The 25,093-nt window shown below is 36.2% G+C and overlaps 1 protein-coding gene and 1 pseudogene across 2 annotated transcripts in view; both read right to left on the bottom strand.

Moving 5' to 3' along the window:
- The window catches only part of tafa5a (TAFA chemokine like family member 5a), a 165,390-nt gene that overhangs the window by 23,701 nt on the left and 116,596 nt on the right, over positions 1-25,093 (bottom strand). The window lies entirely within an intron of this gene.
- Positions 12,337-24,338, bottom strand: LOC148965218 (uncharacterized; annotated as a pseudogene).

Genomic DNA, 25,093 nt, shown 5'->3' with positions numbered 1-25,093 from the left:
TTGAAACAACGTTGATTTTGCTCATCGAATTAACGTTGAACCAACGTCAGACGCGGCATTCTTCAAAGCTAAATGAAAATCGAAAATTGGTTTGCTTTCATAACGTTGAAACAACGCGTTGATTTCAAGTTGATTTTCCGTTAGTTTTGAAAGAATGACGCGTCTGACGTTGGTTCAACATTAATTCGATGAGCAAAACAATGTCAGATCAACGTTGTTTCGATGTCATATTTCCACGTTGATTCAATGTCAGTTTGCTATCTGGGAAGCATAACGTTACTGGTCACAGTCAAAAAATGAACCACCGCATTTCCTACTAATCGAGACGGAGGCTGGGACTAACAATATCAGGGAGCAACACTGTTCATGTAAAGCTGGGTAGGTCTCTATTCACTTCTATAATCGTTATCACAAAGCAAACGGACTACACGAGTATAACATTGTTTTTATTAGCAGCGTGTGCTAGCGTATCAACAACCGGTATGAGAACCGAAATCATAACCTAAAACATTATAAAACGGTCCAACTAGTTTAACTTCACACTCACAGTAAGGTTAGAAGTAAAAAAAGATGTGCTTGTTGATCTTTGCGGGGTTTAGCTGACTGAGGACGTCCACACAGTTTCCAAAGACGACACTTGTCAGGATTTTACTTCGGTTTTGGGGAGGAAAAAAACGGACACCCCCCTCCAACCTCTCTGGGAAACGCGTATCTGTGTTACAAATGCCCGAGGCACAACGTTTAACCATATTTTGGATAAAACTACGACGGTAATAGCCTCCTCCGACGCTGATTCTTTTTCTGGCTAGAAACCACCAGCACTGGAAGAGTCTTCCAGAAAAACTCTTGTAACTCTTCAGAGACATCAAACAATCGGCTCCGAAGTGAAAGGCAAGTAAAGCATGCATCCACTTCCGTATCTATACCAAATGTGTAATGTAAATCACGCACACCAATTACGTTCGTTTCAATAGTACTCGAAGATCGAAGACGTCAACGACGTCGAGCGTGAACGACTGAAAGGGAACAGTGCCATCAATTTAACACAGTAATATGCCCTCCTAGAGTGTTTGGTGCCCGGAAATTTGATTGAGATTTGCCGTTACCACCAATTATTAATCCAACTGAACATAAAAGGAAAGAACACCAGCTCAAACTCACCCAGACCACACAGCATTTAAGAAACATCGCATTTCACGGTGCATGTAATCACAGCGCCCATAATCTGATGTCATATATCACTGACATGCTACTGTTGCCATTTAATTTGAGCTATTGCAACATTTTAATCAATTTCAAGCAGGGTCACAACTTCCACAAGGGGCTGTTCAAACTTCCAGACAGTTTCCGTCGGTGTGTAACCACTCTCTAGGTGTGTGTAGAAGGATTCAAGGACAACTCGACGTTATAAAATAAAAACAACCTGGATGTAATCTGCCTCTGGGATGGGGCTAGACGCACAGTTCATCTGGAGGCGATAAGAGAAGGTATAACATCATTACACCCACACTGGGACACTCATCTTGTTGAAATGCTTTATCACACTCACGTCAACAGCCAGGAACCCTGGGTAATAAATCTTATCTAATGCTGTAGAAAAGCAAGGTCTGGCAGGAGAGAGTAGATATACAAGAGGGCAAGAGCTCAGCTAGATCTTTGCATTTTAAAATGTGCGGAATATACTGTAGGTACAGCCATCTGGTCTAAGAATAGTCAGTAAAAATAATTAGTCAGTAATTAGTTCGTAAATGGATGAGCTGCCATCTGAAAAGGACTGATGTTTTGGAATTTGATTCATGACATTAAGCTTCAATGAAAGAACAATCAAACATGGCATTTCTTTAAAATCACAATTGTTCTGATTGAGGTATGAAAATGAATGAAGATTTTCAGAGAATTCTGCTTAAAGGATTAAAGGAATCTGATTTGAGAATTAAAATTTCCTGATAATTTACTTTACATTTACATAATCACGTTGGAAAGGTCAGGTGTTAACCTGATGACCTTTCAACGTGATTATGCAATGTGTGGTGCGTCGAAGCTAGTGAAAAGGATTTGTGGTTAAAAGATATATTGATTTTAATTTATTATTATTATTATTATTTTAGAAAATGACAGATAGTTTGGTTAGATAAGACCCTTATTCGTCAGCTGGGATCATATAGAGAACTTTGAAACTGCCCATTGGTTCCCGTTGTCTTGAAAGTCCACTACATGGAGAAAAATCCTTGAATGTTTTCCTCAAAAACCTTAATTTGTTTTCGACTGAAGAAAGACATGAATATCTTGGATGACGTGGGGGTGAGTAAATTATCAGGACATTTTAATTATGGAGGGAACTAATCTTTTAAGATGTGACTTTCTTGAGAGAGAGAGAGAGAGAGAGAGAGAGAGAGAGAGAGAGAGAGAGAGAGAGAGAGAGAGAGAGAGAGAGAGAGAGAGAGAGAAATCACATCTATCTCCTCTAGAGTATTAGAATAGATTTTGACAATTTCTTTTTGAAAAAAAAAAAAAAAGCACTACTCTTACTATGAACTCTATATCAGGAGAAACATTTGAGAAAATGTTGCTACTTAAATGAAAACTCCAGGCTATAAAATAACTTTGAGCTATAAATAAGCAATGTCGCAGCAATAATATTTTCCTCTGGGAACTTTGCAAGGATATTTATGAAAACTGTCACATCATATCCATCAGTACAGAGTGCAAATGCAGTAATAGATTTCCATAGACAATATAGGGCTTTTCAAATGTAATTTATGCTAAAATAATCCATAAAATGGTGCTGTATTGACATTTCTTTTGGGACTGACACTTTTCTAATTCATAACTTAATTTCTGGTTAATAATTAATAACAGTGTGTTAGCCCCTGTATCAGGTTTGTAGTTTTATTCAAAGACACAGTGCCTCCATGCTCCAGTGGTCTGGTCCAATCTCGGGTCCCTCGGCCTTGCTCTGGTGATAGGCATGCGCATGTTCTTCATGTCCCTGGCCAGGTGCCCATTCTGTCCTCTTTCACGCATTAAGATTCGCAGCAGCACCGCTGCGCTGTAATGACAGCTCAAAGACCCTTTTAAGCAAATTTAGTGTCTTCATTTTTGCACAGGCATTCCAATATGGCGTGCCATCCTCTCTTTGTGGGTCATTGCTTTTTCCTTATTTTTCTCTTAATCGTTCCTTGTCCAAACCTTGGGGTCAACTTTTACTTGTTAGCATAGCACAGATAGCCTCTGCTAGATGTTGTACTACAGGATTTGGCTGTTAAGAACATCTTTCTCCATTTCCCCATGGCTCTGTCATTCGATATGACATTTAAGTTCAGGTGACTGGCTTAAAACAATTTGGCAGCAGAACTGAACACCAATGAGCTCGCATAAGTGTACATCTTGTACATCGGGGAAAGAATATATGGCTGATTTTGAAACCTTTTGTCCAAATGGTAGTAATGGTATATACTACCATGAGCATGAGCTAACCAGCCAAACCTGAATTTTTTGGACACCAATTCCATCATGCCATTTTTTTTTACGCCTTTAAAAGTCTGCCATCTTTAAACTACTTTTCACAATCCATATACAAAACTCCTTCCCTACATTTTATGTTATAAAGATATAATAAAACTGGGTTATAAATACTTATCTGGTTCATGGGTTAGTTCACCCAACAATTCCGTCATTAATTACTCACACTCATGTCATTCCAAAACCCAAACAAATGTTCATCTTTGGAACACAAATTAAGATATTTTTTATTATATCAGAGAGCTGTCTGTAGCTCCATTGACAGCTACGCAACTACCACCTTCAAGCCCCAGAAAGGTAGTAAAGATATAATGGTAACACTTTGCAATAAGGTTTCATTTGTAAGCATTAGTTACTGTATAAACTAACACAGCAGTTGTTAATCTTTGTTAACGTTCGCTAATAAAAACAGCTGTTCATTGTTCTGTTGTTAGTTCACAGTGCATTAACTAATATTAACAAATGCAAATTTGATTTTAATAATGTATTTGTAAATGTTAAAATTAACATGAAAAAAGATTAATAAATGCTGTAGAAGTGTAGTTCATTATTCGTTTTGTAACTAATATTAAATGTGCTGTATGTACATTACTTTGACTGTACTAAGTAAGGGTTAATGCCCGACGAGGTGTCCATTGTCAGGTTTTAATGGACGAGGTTTCGACGCGCAGCGGAGGACGGTTGCCTCCGCCGAAGTCCACTATCTCACAACCAAGTAGTACGAATTTGTAAAAGTATCTTTTTTTTTTTTTAAAACGTCTCGGGTTCGTTTTTTTGTTTGAAGTGTCGCATCAAAAACTATCTGACCAATGAGATTGCCGCTTTTGCTCACGTGTTTGGAGCTTCTGAAGTTACAGTAAAACACAACTTGGGGGCACTCAAACACAATCTTGCCGAGCACACATACGTAACGCCGTCTGCACCCATAGATATCAATAATAAAGGCTTTTTTATGGATATCTATGGTCTACACTGCCAGGAAGAAATAAGACGAGGAAGATGCAAGGCAAAATGAATGTAGAGCTGCTGGTCTCGATGGTGTTAGAACATAAAGAACTATGTGACAAACGCGACAGCGACTACAAACATCTTGATAAAAGAAAACTGATATGGAGTGGTATTGCAGAGCAAATGGGCGCCATCTAATGTCAGGGAATGAATTTGCATGTTCACTCGGCTCATCATCAGCGAAAATCGCTTGGGTGTGAACACAAAAAACGCATTGAAAAGTGCTGGTGAATAACGTGCGCCAAATTTCATCCTGATGTGTACGGCCCTTGAGGTCGTAGGAATTCGTACGAATTAGCCACCTTGAAAATGACAAATTGCCATGAGATCAGGTTAGATATCCAGATCTCTAGTTATTGCTCAGGTCTAAAATTAGTTATTTTTTACAGACCCTTGTTCTGTTTGGAGGAGACAGTGTATTTATCCTTGCTGCTGTTTGGTAAATGCCAGGCTGAACCCTAATTGGCAGGAGCATTTGGCACGACGATGTTTGCCGAGACTGTCTGTCTGTTTGGTTCCGCCGTGGGCCCGTGCGGACCGGTGCTTGCAGCCCAGCATCTGCAAACCTCACCCTGAGTGATATCATGGACTCACAGATGCGTGCTGACATTTCCCCCTTGCAACAGGAGTAGCTCCGAGCCAACAGTGGAAATGTCAACCCCTACACGGGCCACGCGGAATGAAATCATTTAAAAGTCTGTCGGTGCAAACCATAGTATCTGCAAGGAAAGTGACTCCAGTGTGAGGCAACACTGTGAAAAGTTATGTCCTTAATTCATATTTTTGGCTTGTTTTCCAAATATATCTTAATATGTTTAATTGCGATAGTCTTTCTAACCTATTGTGATGTACTAGCCTAGTGAAACGGCTTCTCGGACAAGAATTGTTTTGTCAGTTGGGAATTGAGATTGTTTTTGTTTGCCACTGCTGAGATCTCATTTAACCCTTATGCTGCATTAGGGACATTTTTGGTCTTTTGCAGTTTAATTTCTTTGACCATTTTGGCTGTTTTAATGCAAATGGTATGAAATTTGGCAAAATTGTGACTTTTTGGATACATGTAAAAAATGTGATCCCATTTTGCAAAATAAGTATAACACACACTGTGTAGATCAAATAGTAACACTCAGCACCATAAAAACCAAAAATGGCCTATTGAAACCCATTAAAACGTTGTTTAAATCTGAGGCTGTCAGTAATACATGAAACATGATTTTTGCACAAACATCCTTTCATTTTGAAGCAAAAGCATTATATTTGCATTATATAGTGTATTCCACCAGATGACGTCACTACATATTTATTCCCTATGGGTGGAAATGCACCTTATTTTAGGCAATAGGCAATGTTTAATAGGTGGCCATTTTTGGTCTCTAACGCGCTAAGTGGGATTTTTTGCAAAGTGGGACTGTGATAATCCAAATCTAAAGTTTTCTCTTTGCATTTAGTTTATTGAAAATAATTGAATTTTTGTGTTTTTTCCTATACAAATCGATGGTTTCGCAAACAAAACTGGTAATTAAAGGGTTAAAATCCTGAAATTGAATACATTTTTGGTAGTTATGATGAGGACTGATGCTGGTTAAAAGATTTAACTTGGTAAAAGTGGAAAATAATAATAATATATAATATTTTAGGCAATGTTTAATATGTGGCCATTTTTGGTCCTTAATGCACTCAACGGTGTTAAAAATCTAATGCAGCACAAGGGTTAAGTGATAGATTTGCCCGCCCTTGCCACCAGTAAACGCGTCATCAAGAGATGTCACACGTGAATTTGTATATACATTCAGTCATCTGATGGAGTTTTGGTTCCTTGTCACTATTGCCTTTGACACCTTTGGCTTTGGCTTGCTCAGTTGGGGACATTTTGGCTCGCTTAGTTGGGGACATATAATATTCAACAAATATTACTGATCTTTCTGCATTGACACCTTTATGTCTGAATTGAACTGAGCTGGACGATGACATCACTGTTTTCCCAGAGTGGCTGTATAGATAATTGAACTAAATTACTAACTTTTTTTACAACAGAAATGAACCATCACTGAACTTAAGCTGGACTTTTCTTCTAGATCTGCTGTACTAAAGAAACAGACATTTTTTTCTGTTATCACTGTAAAGCTGCTTTGAAACAATCTGCATTGTGAAAAACACTTTATAACTTGTGGTATAGGTGACTTGACTTGACTTGATACATATATAATTCTACTGTATAGTGATTTTAAAACAAGATATATTTATTTGAGGATTTTTTTCTAAGATATTAAGAATATTTAATTCAGTTAAAAGGTTATTTCATGAAGGTTGTAAAATTTACTGTTTCTTTTAATCAAAAAAGAGATCTTTAGTTTTTTATTTATTTATCTTGTCTTAAGAATGTTTACAGAAAAAGAAAAAAAATATCATTAAATGATTCATGGTGTTTTTTTTTTCTTCTGCATTGCAGTCTAATGCTTATCTGCCTTAAGATGCTGACTACTTCACAGCTATATCCTGGATCAATTTACATGTAGTAATTCAACACCCTGCGGTAATGTCAGTGGAGCTATATGATCCCTGTTATGGGCTTGGTGGCACTGAAATTGTTTTAAAGGAGTCTGTTATTATTAAAGGAAAGTAATAATATCTAGTTTGAAGAAGTTCCCTGTGGCATACACAGTTTCTGTTTTATTAAAGTGAGAAAAACGACATATGCTCCCATTCATTCACATATGTAGACAGAGAACTTTAATGTACATCCTATTCATGAGGTTATAAAAAAAATGTTAATTTTTTTATTTACTTTTTCTCCCTCATCCCATTCATTTTTATAAAGTAATTTTACACATTTAAAAAAAACAGCATTCAAATAAAAATAAAATACACGGTAAAACATAAACAGGTATATGATTTCACGTAATGCGGCAATAAAAAAAGAGTATTTTTCTAGTGTACATTTTGACTTCCTGTGTTCTCTTTTCTTGCCCCATGGGGAGAGAATTTCTAAATCTACCCCTTGACCCCATGTCCATGCACATTTTACAGCTCAATTCACACATTACTGAGGTGTAAACAGCACACATTCACACATCTCTTGTACTGCAGAGTGCAGATCTGAAGTACACATTTCCTCTGATTTATTACTTCCTGATATGTTTGTAATGAAGGTGCTGAGAGATCAGTTGTACAATTTAAATGTACCTTTGCAAAACCATTTAGATCAGTAATTACACGTTATCTGTCTTCATTAACACTCATATGTGACAAAACCATAGCAAACTCACACATATTGCAGCCTAATCTTAAAGAAACTAACTCACCCAATTCTTGTTATCAACATTATTTAAATGATGATGCATGTTTTCCCTCGTTTACTAGCATATATTAATTTTTAATAGAAAAAAATCTCACAATTTTTTGTATGGTTAAAATAAATATTACAAACAAGAATTTGAAAATAACCAGTAGCAATCAGAGTAATTCCTTTTTACCACAGGAAAAAAAATAAAAAAATGATAGGCTTTAAAAAGGCTTTCTCAAATGATATCTATGGTTTGGTTCAAACTCTAAATTTTGGTTTAACATTAATGGACCAATTTCTTTTGCAAAGACAAAAACATTAATTCAAAATTTATTTATAATATTTTTTTTTCTTCCACTTTATATATTTTATATATTTTCCATATACATAAGCCAGAATGTTACTTAATGTAGGTCATTTTTTAGTTTTTAACCTAAAGTCAAATAACTTTAAAAATATGCATCATATCCTTTTAGTTATGTAACAAAAACACCAGAACATTTTATAAAATCCATAATTATTCTTGCAGTCAGTATGTGTTCTACACATTAACATTAATGTGTCAAATTTAAACAAAAATATAACAAAACTGGTTTTATTTTCAATTATACCAATATTAAAAGCACTTTAAACACATGACATGTTCTTTTAACTTTTTTCATTAAAAGAATAATCCTTTAAGTGTCTTGCAATCTTACTGCTATTGCTGCTCAACTTAATTTAAAGATACTAAATTGGATAAATGTCCTGCTGCACACGTAGTCCTCTAAAGATCTCTTTTAGGCATCATGCTCTGCCTCTGTCCCACCTGCCCTTGATCTTCTGAAGACGGAGAATAGGCCGAAACCGGTCTCATAGGCCCCTATGGTCTTGACCCAGTTAAGATGTTCTGTAACTGATAACCTGGGCTCAGACTCACAGACAAGCTTTATTGAGACAATAAATGAGCGTGGCATGCGGCTGTAGGGGAAGAGAGCATTATTTATGTATTTAGAGTAATGCTTCGCTAAGCCTCTCTGTCGGATCTGGGTTCTGTGATATGCCTGCATTTCAGCATCAGGCCACAAGCCTTCTTCTTGAAAATGTGCTGAGCTTCCAGATCAGAATCTACTCCTTAAATCTGACCCTATTCCCCTGACTTCTTTTTATCTCCTCATTGGGAATGGAGGACGTTTCCCTGCCAAGAAGATCAGCCCATACAGCCTAAGGTGGTTTACTGGTCCTGTTTAACTGCTCGGTCTCTGAGTCTGACCAGTTTTAAAAATGGCCAGAATGGCTCTAATACCGTCAAACCATCCTGGGCTGCATTTCCTGTACAACCACGTAACCCGCTGCTTAACTATCATTTTACGATTCTTGATTCTTGATAGCTAATCAAGACTGTGTCCCAAAACCGTACTGTCGCAAATTTGTCATTCATTCACATTGGTTAATGATGTCACGCGAGTGGTGGAGTAATAACTTATTTTACTTAAAGCTGCAGTCCGCAACTTTTCCTCTTTGTCACCATCTCTGTTCGAAATCAGCAAATGCAGTTATTCGCGAAATTATCCTTTTTACGTGGGTTGTGAATCGGCATGAAACAGCGTGGATGAACACAGTGTCACTGCATTGTGTGGATACTGTCATACAGAATCACAGATTCACTTTTTGAAAGTTTGACCAACATAAGAATTTTCCCTGGAAAATGTCTTCTGAACAAGTAAGTAACATCCACTTTTGTTCTGATCAACTAAGGGGGAAAAAGCATTCGACATGATAAACTTTGTTAGATATAGTTCACTTTGAAATTATTTTTGATATGTTTTAGCTTACCTCAAGGGCATCCAAGATGTAGGTGTCTTTGTTTCCACAGTATTTTCAATTTTGACATTTTTCAGTCAAACCGTTGTTGTCTATCAGTCATACACTGGAGGCTAAGGGGGTCCACCAAAAAGCATGCAAGTTAAAATTAAACATGATTTAATGACTCATAAATGTAAGTACACATTGATGGCCTAAGACACGAAATGAGCGGTTTGTGTGAGAAAACGAACAGTATTTATATCGTTTTTACCTCTTGTAATCATAGCCATGACAAAATTATCTGACGGCACGGGCGCTCGGCGCTACGTCACTCTTTGTTTATGCAGAGATTTCGGAAGTTTTACCTTTCACTAAACATATTTAGATATACGGGAAACCGCAATGGAAGATGATTTCGGTATATCTAAATATGTTTAGTAAAAGGTAAAACTTCCGAAATCTCCGTGTAAATATTGAGTGACGTCACACGCAAGCGATCATTTCCGGCGTAACATGGAACTGATTCAGTTCGGTTCAGTTGGACATTGCACAACTGATTCAGATCACTTGGACGTCACTGTGATTACACGAGGTAAAAACGATATAAATAAATGTTAGTTTTCTCACAAATACCGCTCGTTTCGTATCTTAGGCCATCAGTGTGTACTTACATTTACGAGTCATTAAATCATGTTTAATTTTGACTTCTCTGTGCATGCTTTTTGGTGGACCCCCTTAGCCTCTAGTGTATGACTGATAGACAACAACGGTTTGACTGAAAAATGTCAAAATTGAAAATACTGTGGAAACAAAGACACCTACATCTTGGATGCCCTTAAAGTAAGCTAAAACATATCAAACATTAATTTCAAAGTGAATTATCCCTTTAAATCCTTGTGTTCGCATGAGACGGTTTCTTTCTCTTTCTAACCGTTTTTAATCTAGCTATTGCAAGCAGATAGTTTTGACCACTGGCACAATATGTTTTTTTTTTGTTTTTTTTTTAATAATTATTTTGGATTATTTTTAACTTAAAAAAGTTACTGACAGCTGCTTTAATTTGATTGAGATTGAATTAATGGGAGATATTTGCAACCCAATCTTATGACAATTCAAACGAATTTTACAAGATAGATAATTCGTACAAATTTAAATGACCTCACTCGTACGAATTTGTAAGATTTTTGCTAAAGAGTTGCCCAGTTCGTATGAAATCATATGAATGACCTGCCTTTGACCCCGCCCCTAAAACTACCGTCACTGGGGTTTGGAGAAATCAGACGAATTCAGACGAGTGAGGTAATACAAATTTGTACGAATTAGCCACCTTTTACTCACTTGTACGATTTCGTACGAATTGGTCATGAGATAGCGTTCCATAGTTGTAATAAATTACGGACATGGCATCTGAGGACTAATCCTCCTTTTTAGTTATCTGGCCTTTTATCCAGATTCAATCATAGGCTCCATCTTATGTACTAGTGCACATTCACACATGCATACTCTTTAAATCTCTTGACAAACTAAAATAAGTAAATTAAATTTGTATATATTCAAAATGAAAGATATAAATAGTACTGAATGTCAACTTGCTAATTTTGCTCAAGATAAGGATTTATTAAGTCCACTTTCCATACAAACAATGCTTCTAACCACAGGTCAAGAGTTGTCGTTCCTTCCTACCACGCAACTTTGCGATGCTGTTTGCGAATGTTCAATGGAACCATGGTTTTGGGAAACACAGACTCATTAAACTATGCTAATAACGGTAAAAATGAACAACGAAACTGTGGCCATATTTGGACAAAAATTATTGTGGGAAACACACCACTGATTGGCACCTCAGCATACCATCAACATTTGTTCAGTGCTGCAAAAAATATATATAATATACATTTTTTATAAAGAATACAATTTTGCTTCTTAGATAAAATCATCTATTTATCTGTTTTCTTGTTTTATTCATAATAAAACAAAAATAACTGTTTCTTGTTCTTGCATAAACCCCACTAAATGTTAGAATTATGGTAATATGTTTTTTTAAGCTATGGATGCTAATGCTAACTGGTGCCAACCTCAAACACCACAATCTGTAAATTAATACATCACTTGACATGTCAGGATCATAGCCCACCATCAAAAGTTAATTACCATAATCGGATATGCCCCACACTCATAATGACATTTCATAATTATCTGTAGTGGCAATGAATCCTGGCACTTAGTGTTAAGCAAGCTAGCTAATGTCAGACTATAACAAAACGGTTAGGAATTTTAACTCAAATTTTAAGGGAATCATTTTGTGCCATTACTCATGGAAATTTTGTTGATTAAAAAACAAATTGGTTTAAAAAATGCACCTTTCTACCACTGATATAGCACTGTTTTGTACATGGGACACAGCTTCTGGCTCTGTGGCACTCTCAAAACTTCTGCTCTTTTCGGTTGGGCATCTTGACTAGACCAAAAACAGCAATTGGCTCAACCATTGGTGTGAGTTTGGGGCATGGCTATATGTTTTTGGGTGGACCACCACGAGATATGTCATGTACTTGGCAGTGGTCTCTAAACTGTAAACAACTAATCAATACCTAATTTGTCAATGGAGACTTAAGGACAAGTTTTCCAGAGAAAAAGATTCTACTTTTTCCAACCAGATGAGACAATCAATTTGCCTTCCACTGAGACCCCGCTCAGAGAGATGGAAGTAAGAAGTGTTTTTCTTTCTCTGTGTTCTGTCACGCTCTCTCTCTAAGCATTGTAATGCTCTCTCCATATGCCAGAGCTATCTCTTTCTCTCTGGAGAGGTCTTCTGAAATACTCAGAGGAGAATGGAAGCATTTTCCCACTCTGTTCCACTCTGATGGCACTTTGTGTTTAAATGGAGAACAGAATGTTCCTGTCAGAGGCCCAACCCTTACCGGGACTGGCAGGTGTATTATAACTCTCGCTACAATGTCCCTGGACAAATTTAAAGGCAACTCATCCAACTGCACAGCAGTAGCTCCTTAGGTCAACCTGCATGTTTATCTTTTTTTAATTTTCTATGTCGTCCATCTCCAACGCTCTGCACTAAAGCAAACTCAGAGATTCAGGAGTGAAGCTGCTTTTCAAATATCACAAGCGTTCAATCTCACAAGTCAAGGTCATAGCACTCTCACTGAAAAGCAAAGGCTAAAATAACTTAATGTGCAGGGTTGACATCTTAGTGTTCGAGTTGCTATTTTAAATCTGTAGCCTGCCAAGCTACAAGCTACTCATAATTTAAAGTAGTTTGTAATCTGTTGTTGCAGCATCCTCATGTAAATTTTGCACTGAGGTATTATTAAAAGTGCAATACACACAAGCACCAATGGGGGCACCATAACCCAGTGAAATATGTCTGCACTGCAGTGACAAAACCCTTATGGAGAGGCAGTTAGATACATGACAAGTTACAAACAAAAATATTAACTATATTAAAGTTCTTTGAGGGGGAAATTCATTTTTAAATATACAACATTATAAAAATGATATCAAAAGGTATGACTTTGTTTGCCAAAGGCTATTTTTTTTTCATTAACCCACTTTTGCTCTGATATTTTACAGTATCTTTAGTACAAAAAGCATATTTTACTCCAGTTTACACTCTGTGTGAATACCATCTATCATTATTAGGACTTATTATAAATAAGTTGCTATTTATTGATAATTATACTTAATGAAATAAAAACTAAATACAATCTATCACTCTTTACACAGCAAATTATGGAAGCTTCTTTCCATTGCAAGTTATAAAGTCAGAATTGCAGGACATAAACTCACAATTGCAAGTTTATATCCCGCAATTCTGATTTTATAACTCACAATTGTGAGAAAAAAAGTCCGAATTATTGCAAAATAGTTTTTATTTCGTGGCAGAAACAAGCTTCCATAGCAGTTGCCTAAAATAAATAAATAAATAAATAAATAAAATCAGCACTTGGCATAAAAAGTTTGAGGATCTTGCTCGCAGCTTCAAACTGGAAATAACTTTATATGAACTACTGTTAATTAAAACAGAAAACAATAACAAGCATAACGGCATCGGGGAAAAAGCAGTGTGGGAACACTAATAAGTAATGACTGAAATAAATTGGTGAAAGTTTTTTTTTAAACAAACTGACTTGCAGATTTGATTATTGCCTTAACAGACTTAGTACAACTTTGAGCACATTACAATGAGACAAATATGATAAATCAATGTTATAAAACATTTTATCAAGCTACATTGCTAGTGCTACTGCTAAATTACTGCTCATTACTCTCCCTGAGCTTACAAACAATTGTAAAAATTGAAGAATGTTAAGCATCACTACCTTTAGTTACCTCCAAATGTTTTTCCCAACCCGAAATATTGTGTGGCGTTAGTGTATGGCGTCTGTTCCCCAAAAACCAAAATTAAGTGGTTCATTCAGAATTCCTGACTTTTTTACTGCTACTTCTACAATCTGAAGTGAAAAAGATCATTAGTGTGGAAATCACTAAAACATGTCTTCACTAAAAGCTGCAGTGACACCTGGCTGCTCTCCCCAAAGTCCAATCACCAGACCGACTGTAGCTCGGGGTTGCCTCAGCAACAGAACCGCACTTTCTGCAGAGCTGACATGAGCTCTTCCACTCAAAGGACTGCGAACCAAACGCATGCAACATTCGCATGCTTCCCATACATTACAGAGGATAGAGGAAAATAATCCCAGTGGGCCACAGAGATGCCACTATCAAATTCGCTCTGCCTTCTTATAATGTTCATGCTTTTGTGTAATATTAAACAGTTTTAGTTTGCTCAGCAAGATAGTTTGAAATGATATTACAGTAAGAGGCATTGCCAGTGTATTTGTTTTGAAAAAAGAAAAGGATGAGCAATTTACATTATATCCATAGACACAATGAATTTACCCAGACTTGTGTAATAAACCTATTCAAATGTTTGTGTCAACTGTTTTTGCTTTAAGATTGCTTCATATTTTACATTAAGTACCAAATCAACAGATTATTAAATGTAATATGTGTATCCAATCTGGTAATTTTTCGATATAAGGACATGTCAAGTAACATGTCCATGTTGCCATCTGCTAAAAATGGCTAATTCATCTATTACATTGAAATTATGCATGATTATGTTTAGTTGCATTTTATTTAGTGCTGGGCAATGATACAAAATTACATCCAAAATAAAAGTTTGTGTTTACATAACATATGTGTACTGTGTATGATTATTTTGTATATATATATATACACACACATGCATGTATATATTCAAGCCATTTTTTATTTATATTTAAAATATGTATATTTATATATAATATACAAAATTATATAGAAGCAAAATATTTCTTAAACATGTATATGCATATGTGTGTATTTATATATACAAAATAATTATACAGTACACGTACATATTTTTTGTACTAATTGCATTTAGCACTAATTGTATTAATTGCATTTTGCATTGATTTCTTCAAGACAATCTTCGACACACCACCTGGGGTCACTGTCCGACAAAACTGTAAATAATAACTTTAATATTTACATGCAAATTTTCAATAATTTCATACTTAAATGCTTCATAAATCCTTTAAATACAGTATTACTGAGTAGAACTTAGTGTTTTTTTTTTTCCATGATGCATTAATAGGAAATGACCGGTAAAATGGGCCGCCTTTACAAAAACAAAAAGTGTAAAAAGTGACTTTCACACGGCTGTGACCACGTTGCACATTGTTATTGTCCTGCGACCATGAAAGCAAGCTCGTTAATATTAATGATTGTAGTAATTGTTACAGACGACTGGGGATGTACACTGGCTCCAGACAGCTGGAGCCTTCGGCGGCACGTCACACCATGGCACCGGGGTTCTTGATCTTCGGCAGAGGGACATCTCAGCGTTTATTTTTAGGAGCAGGGAATATCTTGGCTGGGTAGAGGCAGAGAGGTATTCAACTGGGGCTTATTATGTGATGCTCGGTCAGTGTGTGGTTTACCACGATGTGACATTGTGTTGTGACAGAGTGTGATTCTCCATCACTGAAGCAGAAAAAAACGGCAACTCTCAAAGATTGCCACATTTAAAAACCTGCAAGGCTTTGAGTGACTAAGTGACTCTCTGTCTATGAAACTTCGTTTTGCGGTCGAATAAACTTTAGCTATGCTGGGGTTCATTTATTTAGATAGAAACTTCCTAAGTGGATGTATTCAGGCTAAGTGCTCCATATACGGGTGGACTTTAGAGGTGGATTACAAGGGCATTCATCGTCTCTTCCTCAACCCTGTCCTCCTCCTCAAGTTCACCTCAAACCTGACACTGACGGAGCACACTATTAAGTTAGCACACTAAGCACTGAGTTTGTTATTATAATGGTCCCCACTTTGAGCATCTAACTTAATGTAAAAAATGGGAGTCTGCCTTCAATATTAATCCAAACCTGATTTATGCCTCATGCTTGCAGCGAGAGATGTCATTTGTATTCATTTGTGTCTCCTTTTGGAACATAGATTTGTTTCTTTTGCTCCTCTCATATGCTTGTCACCTTGTTGTTGATATAGCGCAACAACGCTACACGGCAGAACTTTTAAAGAATTGGCCGGGTAATTCAAACAATGTATGTGATTCTCAGGTGTTGGATGAAGGAATGCCAGTATAGTGATATTTGTTACTCTAGTGTATAAATGCATTTTAATATGCACCTGATAACTGATTATATGCCTTGGATGCTTTCTCTGCACTTACATTAAATGTAATTCCTACATTTAGAAATCCAGATTTCTGATATTTTTCCCCTTTCTCTAAGTATCACATAGAGAAATTTAATACTTATGCATACCATAAGTAAAAATACCATACATAATGGAAAAATGCATTCCAGGTCCAAATTGATGTATTCTTTCTGCCCGTGAAACAAGGTGTTTAAACAAATTAATAATACTCGAATGAGAGTTAGATGACATGTTGCTGGAATATCGAAATAAAGTTTTACCAAAATGGCTAATTCATCTGTGATTATATTGAAAATATGCATGATTATGGATAGTTGCATTTTATTTAGTGCTACACTGTAAAAAATATATATATTTCCAGGATTTGGAATCACAACATTTTTTTCTTTTGTCAAATCAACTTAAATAATTTATGTAGTTCAGATAACATAATATTTTGAGCTTCTGATGATTAAATCAATCTCCTTCGTTGTATTAACTCAATTTTTCTATTTCAATGAACTTAAAATTTTAAGGCAACCAGGTTACTTTTTTTAAGTTAAACCAACAATATTTTTTACAGTGTAGGCAACGATTAGGGCATCCAAAATAATAGTTTGTATTTACATAATATATATGTGTGTGGACTGTGTATAATAATTTGGATATACACACACATGCATGTACATACAGTAGTTCATATATATACATGCACATATTTATTAAAAATAAGTATACATTACACACTCATATATTATGTATTGATCTGATCGTTGCTCAGCACTAATTTTATTACTTGATAGTTACATTGATTTCTTCAGGACAAATCTTCGACACACCACCTGGGGCCACTGTCCGGCATTGCTGTAATCGATAACTTTAATATTTACGTGCAAATTTGCAATAGTTTCAAACTTAAATTCTTCATAAATTCTTTAATAGAGAGAGATATGATAACTTAACTTTTTGATCAGACAGTCTCTTCCTTCCTGCCTATCGCGAATGGTCCATTGTCATATATCATACAGTACATCAAACTTCTATACAAACTAGAACCGACGGGAAAACTTTATTTTTCTGGTCCCTTTTGAACATTCTGTTGACTATAAGTAGCTTTGCAACAACAAACTGAACAGAAAACTCAGGTCTATAGGGACAAACTAAGGAAACTAAATGAGTCAGGTGAAAACAATGGGTAGCTATGGTAACTAACTAGGGAGGGGACTAAACTGAATGGAAACACGGGTACCAAACACAAAAAATGGCAAACCAAACAGAACATACACCTGACATGTATAAGATATTTTTAAATCCTACTTACAGTAAGACTACTTACACTGTATTCTGCTGCCAGGCCATTAGATGGTCGAAACACTATAGACTAAACATGTAATATGCATGTGCACGACGTCATCGTCTTCAGAGATTCACATTTATTTTGTTTACACAGTGACCGTTTTCAAAAACGTCCTCTTTGAAAACGCTGTTGTTGCGTAAACGAACGGCCAAAATGCATAAAAAAGTTTTACGTTTTTAGTTGAAAACGGCGTTGTGTAAACAGCCCCATTAAAACGCTGTATTATTCATGCCAGGCCAGTTGTCGGTTATGTCACTTTGTAAAGAAACATCACGCACCTATAGACTGAACGCGTAATACACTTGTGCATGACATACCGTTTTCACAAATTTGCATTTTTGTCGTTTTACATGAAGACGACGATGCTATCGTTTTCAAAAATCTATTTTTAAAAGCTTGCGTAAATGAACGGCCAAAACACATAAACAGACGGAGTAGGTAAACAGCCCCTAGTATTTAAACTACGGTAGGCATATTTTGTCATTTAATTGCATTTAGCATGCAATTAAGTGTCCAAAAAAACATACATTCAGTCCTAACGTTATATTATCTCTGCAATAAGTATGTCATAGTGTACTTCTTTTTTCACAAGGGATCGTGAGACATCAAATGGATATCCATTCCCCTTTGACCACATTCTTCTTTATATTTTTAAGACATGAAGATTTTAAAGACTCTTTCGGTCGAATGGGCTTCAGATGATTGCATCGTGTGCAAGTACCCCTTTTAAATCCACGCTCAGTACTAAATAACACATGAGAAGCTGGAGTTACAGAAAATTGCAGATTACATCAAAGGAAATTGCGCAGGTAAAGGACATCAGAGGCTGTCAGATAAAATAAAATAAAAAAGACTCTTGTTCCATGCTTTTACAGCACCAAGTGCAATGAGAAATCCACTTTTGCCATAGATCCACTACCTTCTGCTCTCTTTAGGACCAGAGTAATCCCAAACAACCCATGGCCCTTTACTGAAAACATCTGCCAGAGGCAGGAGCTCTCAAGTTTCAATTAGAGACTCACTGTTCACGTGCACAAATATCAACAGAAGCATGTCAGCAGGACCATCAACCAAGCGTTCAGGTTAACATTGCAGGTAGAACAAGCCCCCGTGGGCCAGTGGACTGTCATCATCACTTTACATATTAGAGAGGAGGAAAGTGCATTGGAAGTACTTTAGAGCTCAGTGAGAAGAGACCTCTGTAATTCAGTACTTAGACAGAATTCATTCAAAAACAGACAGATTTGATACAATAGTGTCTCTGGAGAGCAGAACTGCCAGAGGTAATGTACAAAATGCACGAACGATTTTGGGGCAAACATTGGACACAAGGTAAAATAATAATAATAATAATAAAAAATAGATGAATTGGATTTGATGGTTGATCAAAGACACAGTGGGACAAATTGGAAGTTGCAGTTTCAATCGCAATTGCCATTCTCTCAATTGATTTATTTGTGAAAAAGTAGTCCACGTTTTCAACATTCATTCATAATATTGTGTTGTAATTTTTGGAGCCTGTCCGCAACTGGTCACATATTATTTAGTTTTTTATGTGGAAAAACAGCTTTGTAATTCAGGTCCCATTGAACAATGAATGTCAGTGGCTTTGTAACTGTATGAGGCTAGATACTGTAAATGATGACAAAATTGAAGATTAAACTGATTTGAACAAATTATGAAATCATATTATATTGTTCCGTGTCTTATATTTTGTAAGCATGCAGGAGTGCACAAGCGGATCCAGCCTTGAGATCATCTTGACTCTTTTTGTCAGAGAATAGCAGAAGAACAAAAACTTTACAGCTCTTACTCTCCTCATCTATTAGATTTATGACACATGCTCCCATTTTGAAAACACTCAATTATTCAGCTTCATCATTCAACAGTCCGTGTCTGACAAACTTCAATATTAATGATGCTTGTTTATATCCAGATCGCTGAGTTAAATCCTTCTCCTCAACGAAGTTTATTTTCGAATCTCCTCTGCTCTTTACACTTACAATGCAATTTTGGCCACCGTAAACTGAACTGTATATATATGAATGAATGCAAGACTCCCAACATTTCACTTTGACATCCATAAGGAGTTTTATGGACTTTTAAAATGAAAGGTCTTAAGAAGTGCGTCATGTACATGTGTTAGTTGTATCTCTTAAGAAACATTTTAACAACATGATTTTGATTTAATATTGACCAACCCTCAACCATGCACATAGTATTGGCATGCATGGACAATGAAGGAACTGACAGAACACAACATACTTAAACAATAAACATTTAGTCGATATTTAAGTGTAATTGTATCTTATGAAAACAATTTCAACACAGTTTCTGATCTAGTTTACACTGAGCTTTGTTGAATTGAATGTGCAATAATTCACAATGTACTATTTGATTTTTAAAAATTAACACACACCCTGAGGTGGTAAATCAACCCAATGCAAAGCAAATCAATTATTCTGCTTATAACACGTTTGTGTGTGTGAATCTTACCCCCCCCCCCCCCCCAAAATAATTAAAGGGCACCTATTATTCTAGTTTTTACAAGATGTAAAATAAGTCTGATGTCCCCAGAGTGTGTATGAGAAGGTTTAGCTGAAAATACCAAACAGATCATTTTTTAAAACATGTTAAATTTGCTAATTTTTGGGTGTGAGCAAAAACTCAGCATTTTTGTGTCCCTTTAAATGCAAATGAGCTGCTCTTTTCAAGAAGAGGGCGGAGCTTCAAGAACTCATGCTCATCAATAATAGGCTATATGCACACATAAGTTCCACATTTGACACAAGGCTTCTATTTAGTTTCCGGTTGGGGAGTATTAAAGGGGAGGAAAACCAAGTAAAAGGTAATTTTGGCAGAGTCTTCTAAATTTACTGTTCTCCCGTCTTTGAAACGAAACTTTAATATGTTTAGATGTCCTTTTATATACTGTATAGTTATGTTTCTTTAATATAATAAACAAAGAAGCATAAACAAAATGAGGGGTGGCTGTTTTGTTTCTTTAGTATAGCCATAGAGTATTAGCCTGGGACAACTTCCGGCAAATTTAGATTTGCTCTGAAAGTTAGTCTGGCAAAGAGCTCATTCAAACCCATTTCCAATCTGTCGAAATCGCGGCACCAATCAGAATACGTCTGCTGCTCTGCATACGTCATCTCCTTCATCACTCTGATTGGTTTTAGGTCTACCCGCGACGTCCATTGGTGACGCCCCTTTGGAAATGATTTGTCTATGACGCTTTGCTAGACCACAACTCAGTTACAACTGAAAATGGTCTGGTTTCAACCAGGCTAATAGAGTATAAAAAAAGGGTTCTATGTAGCATAGGGTTCTTTACTCAACTTCTAAATGCTAAAAATGCTAATGCTAAAAAAGGTTCTATAATGAGAAGAAAGAACCCTTTTGGCACAAAGGTTCTTTAAAGGCTATTATTCGTTCATATATTACATTATTCTGCAACATTTTGTAATGTAATTAAATTATTGTTTATTAAACTGTTGTAGTAACTTAATATCACATTTTAATCATGCTGATTTTGGAGATATAATTGTTATAATTGTAAACGTTGTCTGATGTGCGTTATGTGGACTAGCTAATTGCTCGATAAATATCGGCTCATGGTACAAATTACGTTTTGGCAAATCAGGCAAGTGGCATTTTAAAAATCCCCAAATAATCAAAGGTTGTCCAGATTGTGTTGAGCCTGCCACACTCAAGTGCAGATGCTGGCCAAACTTTTTCAGCTATTGGCCTAAACAAGACTGCCCACAGACTGTCACTTAATGGCACCCTGTGATGGGAAGTTCGGATCATTTTACTGATCTCTATCTTTATTTTTTATAGTTCAATCAATAAATTAATTGTACATTTAAAAAAATAAAATAAAAACGCTTCCAATCCCTTCCTTTTTTTGTGTGTGTCCATAAATCAGGGTTTTGTACTAAGCAAACAAGGACAGACATTTTTAAAATTAGGGTTAGGGTTACCAAAGAATTTCTCTGCACGCAGACTGAAGTTTTAAAGTCTCACTCCAGCTCAAGTCCCAAAGTTGACAACCCTGCTTTTATCCACTGCAAGGCTGTTGTCCGTGTCCGAGTGGTGGCCAAAACGTTACTGATGAGTTTTAGGAAGTTTATTGTACATCACACAATAGATGAATCATCTATTTTTGCTCCAGAAAATCACTTTAAAGGGGCACCTATTATGCCCCTTTTTACAAGATGTAATATTGGTCTCTGGTGTCCCCAGAATGTATTTGTGAAGTTTCAGCTCAAAATACCCCACAGTTAATTTATTATAACCATTTGAAAATGTCATTTTGGGGCCTGTTTAAAAATGAGCTGTTTTGGGTGTATACCACCTTAAATGCAAATGAGCTGCATATCCCCGCCCTGCCTTTGGAAACTACATACACATTCTGTGAGTAAAGTTTGCTACGTACAAGCGAAATTACATTTATGAGAGGGACCTGTGGCGTCATGTTTACTTGTCATACAGGTGCTTCTGTGGCAAGATGGCTAACAACAACATAACATATATAGAACAACAACATAGCTATATGCCGTTTTTAATACAATATCTTTAAATATATATATTTATAAACGTGTGGTTACACACTATACAAACAAGGTTTACATTATATACACAGACATCCTACGACGACAACAACTTTAGATGCATTTGTTGTTGAATTGGCTGACAGACTGCTCAAAAATCATAAAATACACTCACTAGAGGTGACGTTGGATCGCAAACAGTAGACGACGATCCACACTTGAGGATTAATTTTTAAGCCACAACAACAGGATTAACCCACGAGTCCACGACAGAACACTTATGATTCCAAGAGACATTACCGGCTGTCGTTGAAACAATGGAGGATGGTGTACAGATCACCGGGGGCGGGGTCTAGGCCACAACCACACTGTCAATCAAACCCCTTGCTCAATTCTACATCACAAAGCGCTGAATCTTAGAACAGCTCGTTCTGAGACAGTGCATATGATTTATTGAGATTGTAAAAAAAAAAAAAAAAAACACTGGGTGGATTTTTATCATTCTAGGGTGGTTTTGCTCACACACTACCATCACACATTTATGTTTAAACACCATGTAAAAGTGAATTTTCCATAATAGGTTCCCTTTAAGAGCTGAATAAATCACAGTACAAGAAGTGCACAAAGTCTTATCCATAAACTCTCTCTCTCTCTCTTGCATTATCATCAACAAACACAGCGAATTACACAAAAGCACTCATTACAACTAACAGCAAACACACACACACACACACACATATATATATATATACAGACTTTATACCTTTTCTGGGGGTTCTTAATAAACCGATGAACTTTACATCCGTAAAACACCTCCTATGAACTGTAATAAAGTGCTTTCCCTCCTTTTCATTACTGCCTTGACCAGTATCGATCCAGAGACTATAAGCTGTAACACCAACAGTTGGTACTGATACATCCTCGAGTAACAACTTTTTATCAAAGCCTGTGTTTTGTATTGTCCCTTTGTATTGACCCTCGTTCACAAACCAGTCTGGAGTGAAATGATTTGCGCAGACATAAACGAATTTAGATATATTTTGCAGCGCATTACCTTAAAAAAATAAAGCTAATCCACTCTGTCCTCAGTCGCCCGGATGACGGGAGAAAGAGCTATATGGCTGAGCTGCTCGAGCACAGAGAAAATGGCGGATAGTGAGAAAACTATGGTAATGCAGGACTGTCAGTCAGAGACCATGACGGGGCCTGAGCAGTATGATGTCATACTGCTCAGAGAATCAAAACGGCATGTCTACACTGTAAAAAAAATATATATTTTCATGATTTGTAATCACAACATTTTTTCTTTTGTCAAATCAACTTAATTTATGTAGTTCAGATAATATAATATTTTGAGTTTCTAGTGATTAAATCAATCTCCTTCATTGTATTAACTCATTTTTTCCATTTCAATGAACTTAAAAAAATTAGGGCAAACAGGTTACTTATTTTGTTTAAGTTAAACCAACAATATTTTTTACATGTGTAGTGAGACTTGGGGATTACAAAAAAGGAGTGGGTGGATTTGTATCATTCGCACTGCCAACACAAATTTATGTCTAAACACAAAATAAAAGTACATTTTGCACAATAGGAGCCGTTTCAAGTCATCATTGTGTTAAATTATAAAAGCATCAAATAGATGCAATAGTTGTTGCTCTGATTCATGTTTGTCATCAATCAACTGCATGAAATGTAAGATGACCTAATAAATAAATAATGATAAAAAAAAAAATTCTCCATAGCAATTTCTTTTTTAAAATAACACATTAGATCGACAAATTTGCCCCCTTGGTTAATATGATCAAAGATGACTGTAAAAAAATAAATCTGCATTGCTATTCCTTTTAATTTTATTTTATTTACGTAAGAACAGCAAAAATCTAACCTTTCATTGAACTAAAAGCATTGAAAGTTGGGGGGGAAATCACATTTTCTCCAAAACACGTTGGAAACAATTATATGCACCTTTTTTATTAAATACTTTTTGCAACCTATTTCCAAGATAATAGCTCTCAGTCTTCTCCTATAACGCCCGATGAGTTTGGAGAACACCTGACAAGGGATCAGAGACCATTCATACAGAATCTCTACAGATTCCCAGATCCATGTTGGCGCTTCTCTTCAGTTCACCAACTCATTCTCTATAGGGTCCAGGTCTGGGGACTGGGATGGCCATTGCGGATTCCCAATGAATAAAACAGATTTTTGTTTTGATTTTGATGTTTGTTTTTGGATTACAGATTCCAAACATGGCCCATTATAAGATTTCTTGCAGATGTTGTCAGGTCTTGAATTTTTTATCTGTTGGTATTTGATCGAATCCATGATTCCATGTATCTGAACAGGATGTCCAGGACCTCTGGCAGAAAATTAGGCCCACAGCATTACAAAACAACAGACTATTTCATTTTGCATACGTCCACACTTTTTTTTATCCCTGTGTGCACCAAACCCATCTTAAGTGTTTGCTGCCAAAAAAGCAATTTCTGTCTTTGTTTCTTTTTCTCAGATTAACACATAGATTCCTAAGAATTCTTTCAGTCAACAAAGTATACAGGTAAGGTCTGTACGTCCAAGCACCATGCTGGCGGTGTAAGCTAAAATTATGGTAAGTGAAAAAAAAAAAAAAAAACAGCAGTTAATGATTGATTGCAAGAGATAAACAAAATAAATGGTACTTAATGGAACATCAATAACAATTGATGTAATCAACAGCTTGGTACCCTCCGTACACCTGGCAGCACTTTATCATGAGAATGGCCTGGTTTGCTATAGTGTGAAGACGAGGGGTTTAGAGTGTACCTACTGTGTGGGTGTGGTATTTATTAAAGAGGAAATCATTTGGCCAGTGCTGCCATACGT

This window comes from Pimephales promelas, chromosome 24, assembly GCF_988280905.1.
Source record: "Pimephales promelas chromosome 24, fPimPro1.hap1.1, whole genome shotgun sequence".
NCBI classification, from domain to species: domain Eukaryota; kingdom Metazoa; phylum Chordata; class Actinopteri; order Cypriniformes; family Leuciscidae; genus Pimephales; species Pimephales promelas.
Note: the sequence above shows the minus strand (reverse complement) of the source record. Positions and strands in the feature narration are given on the sequence as shown.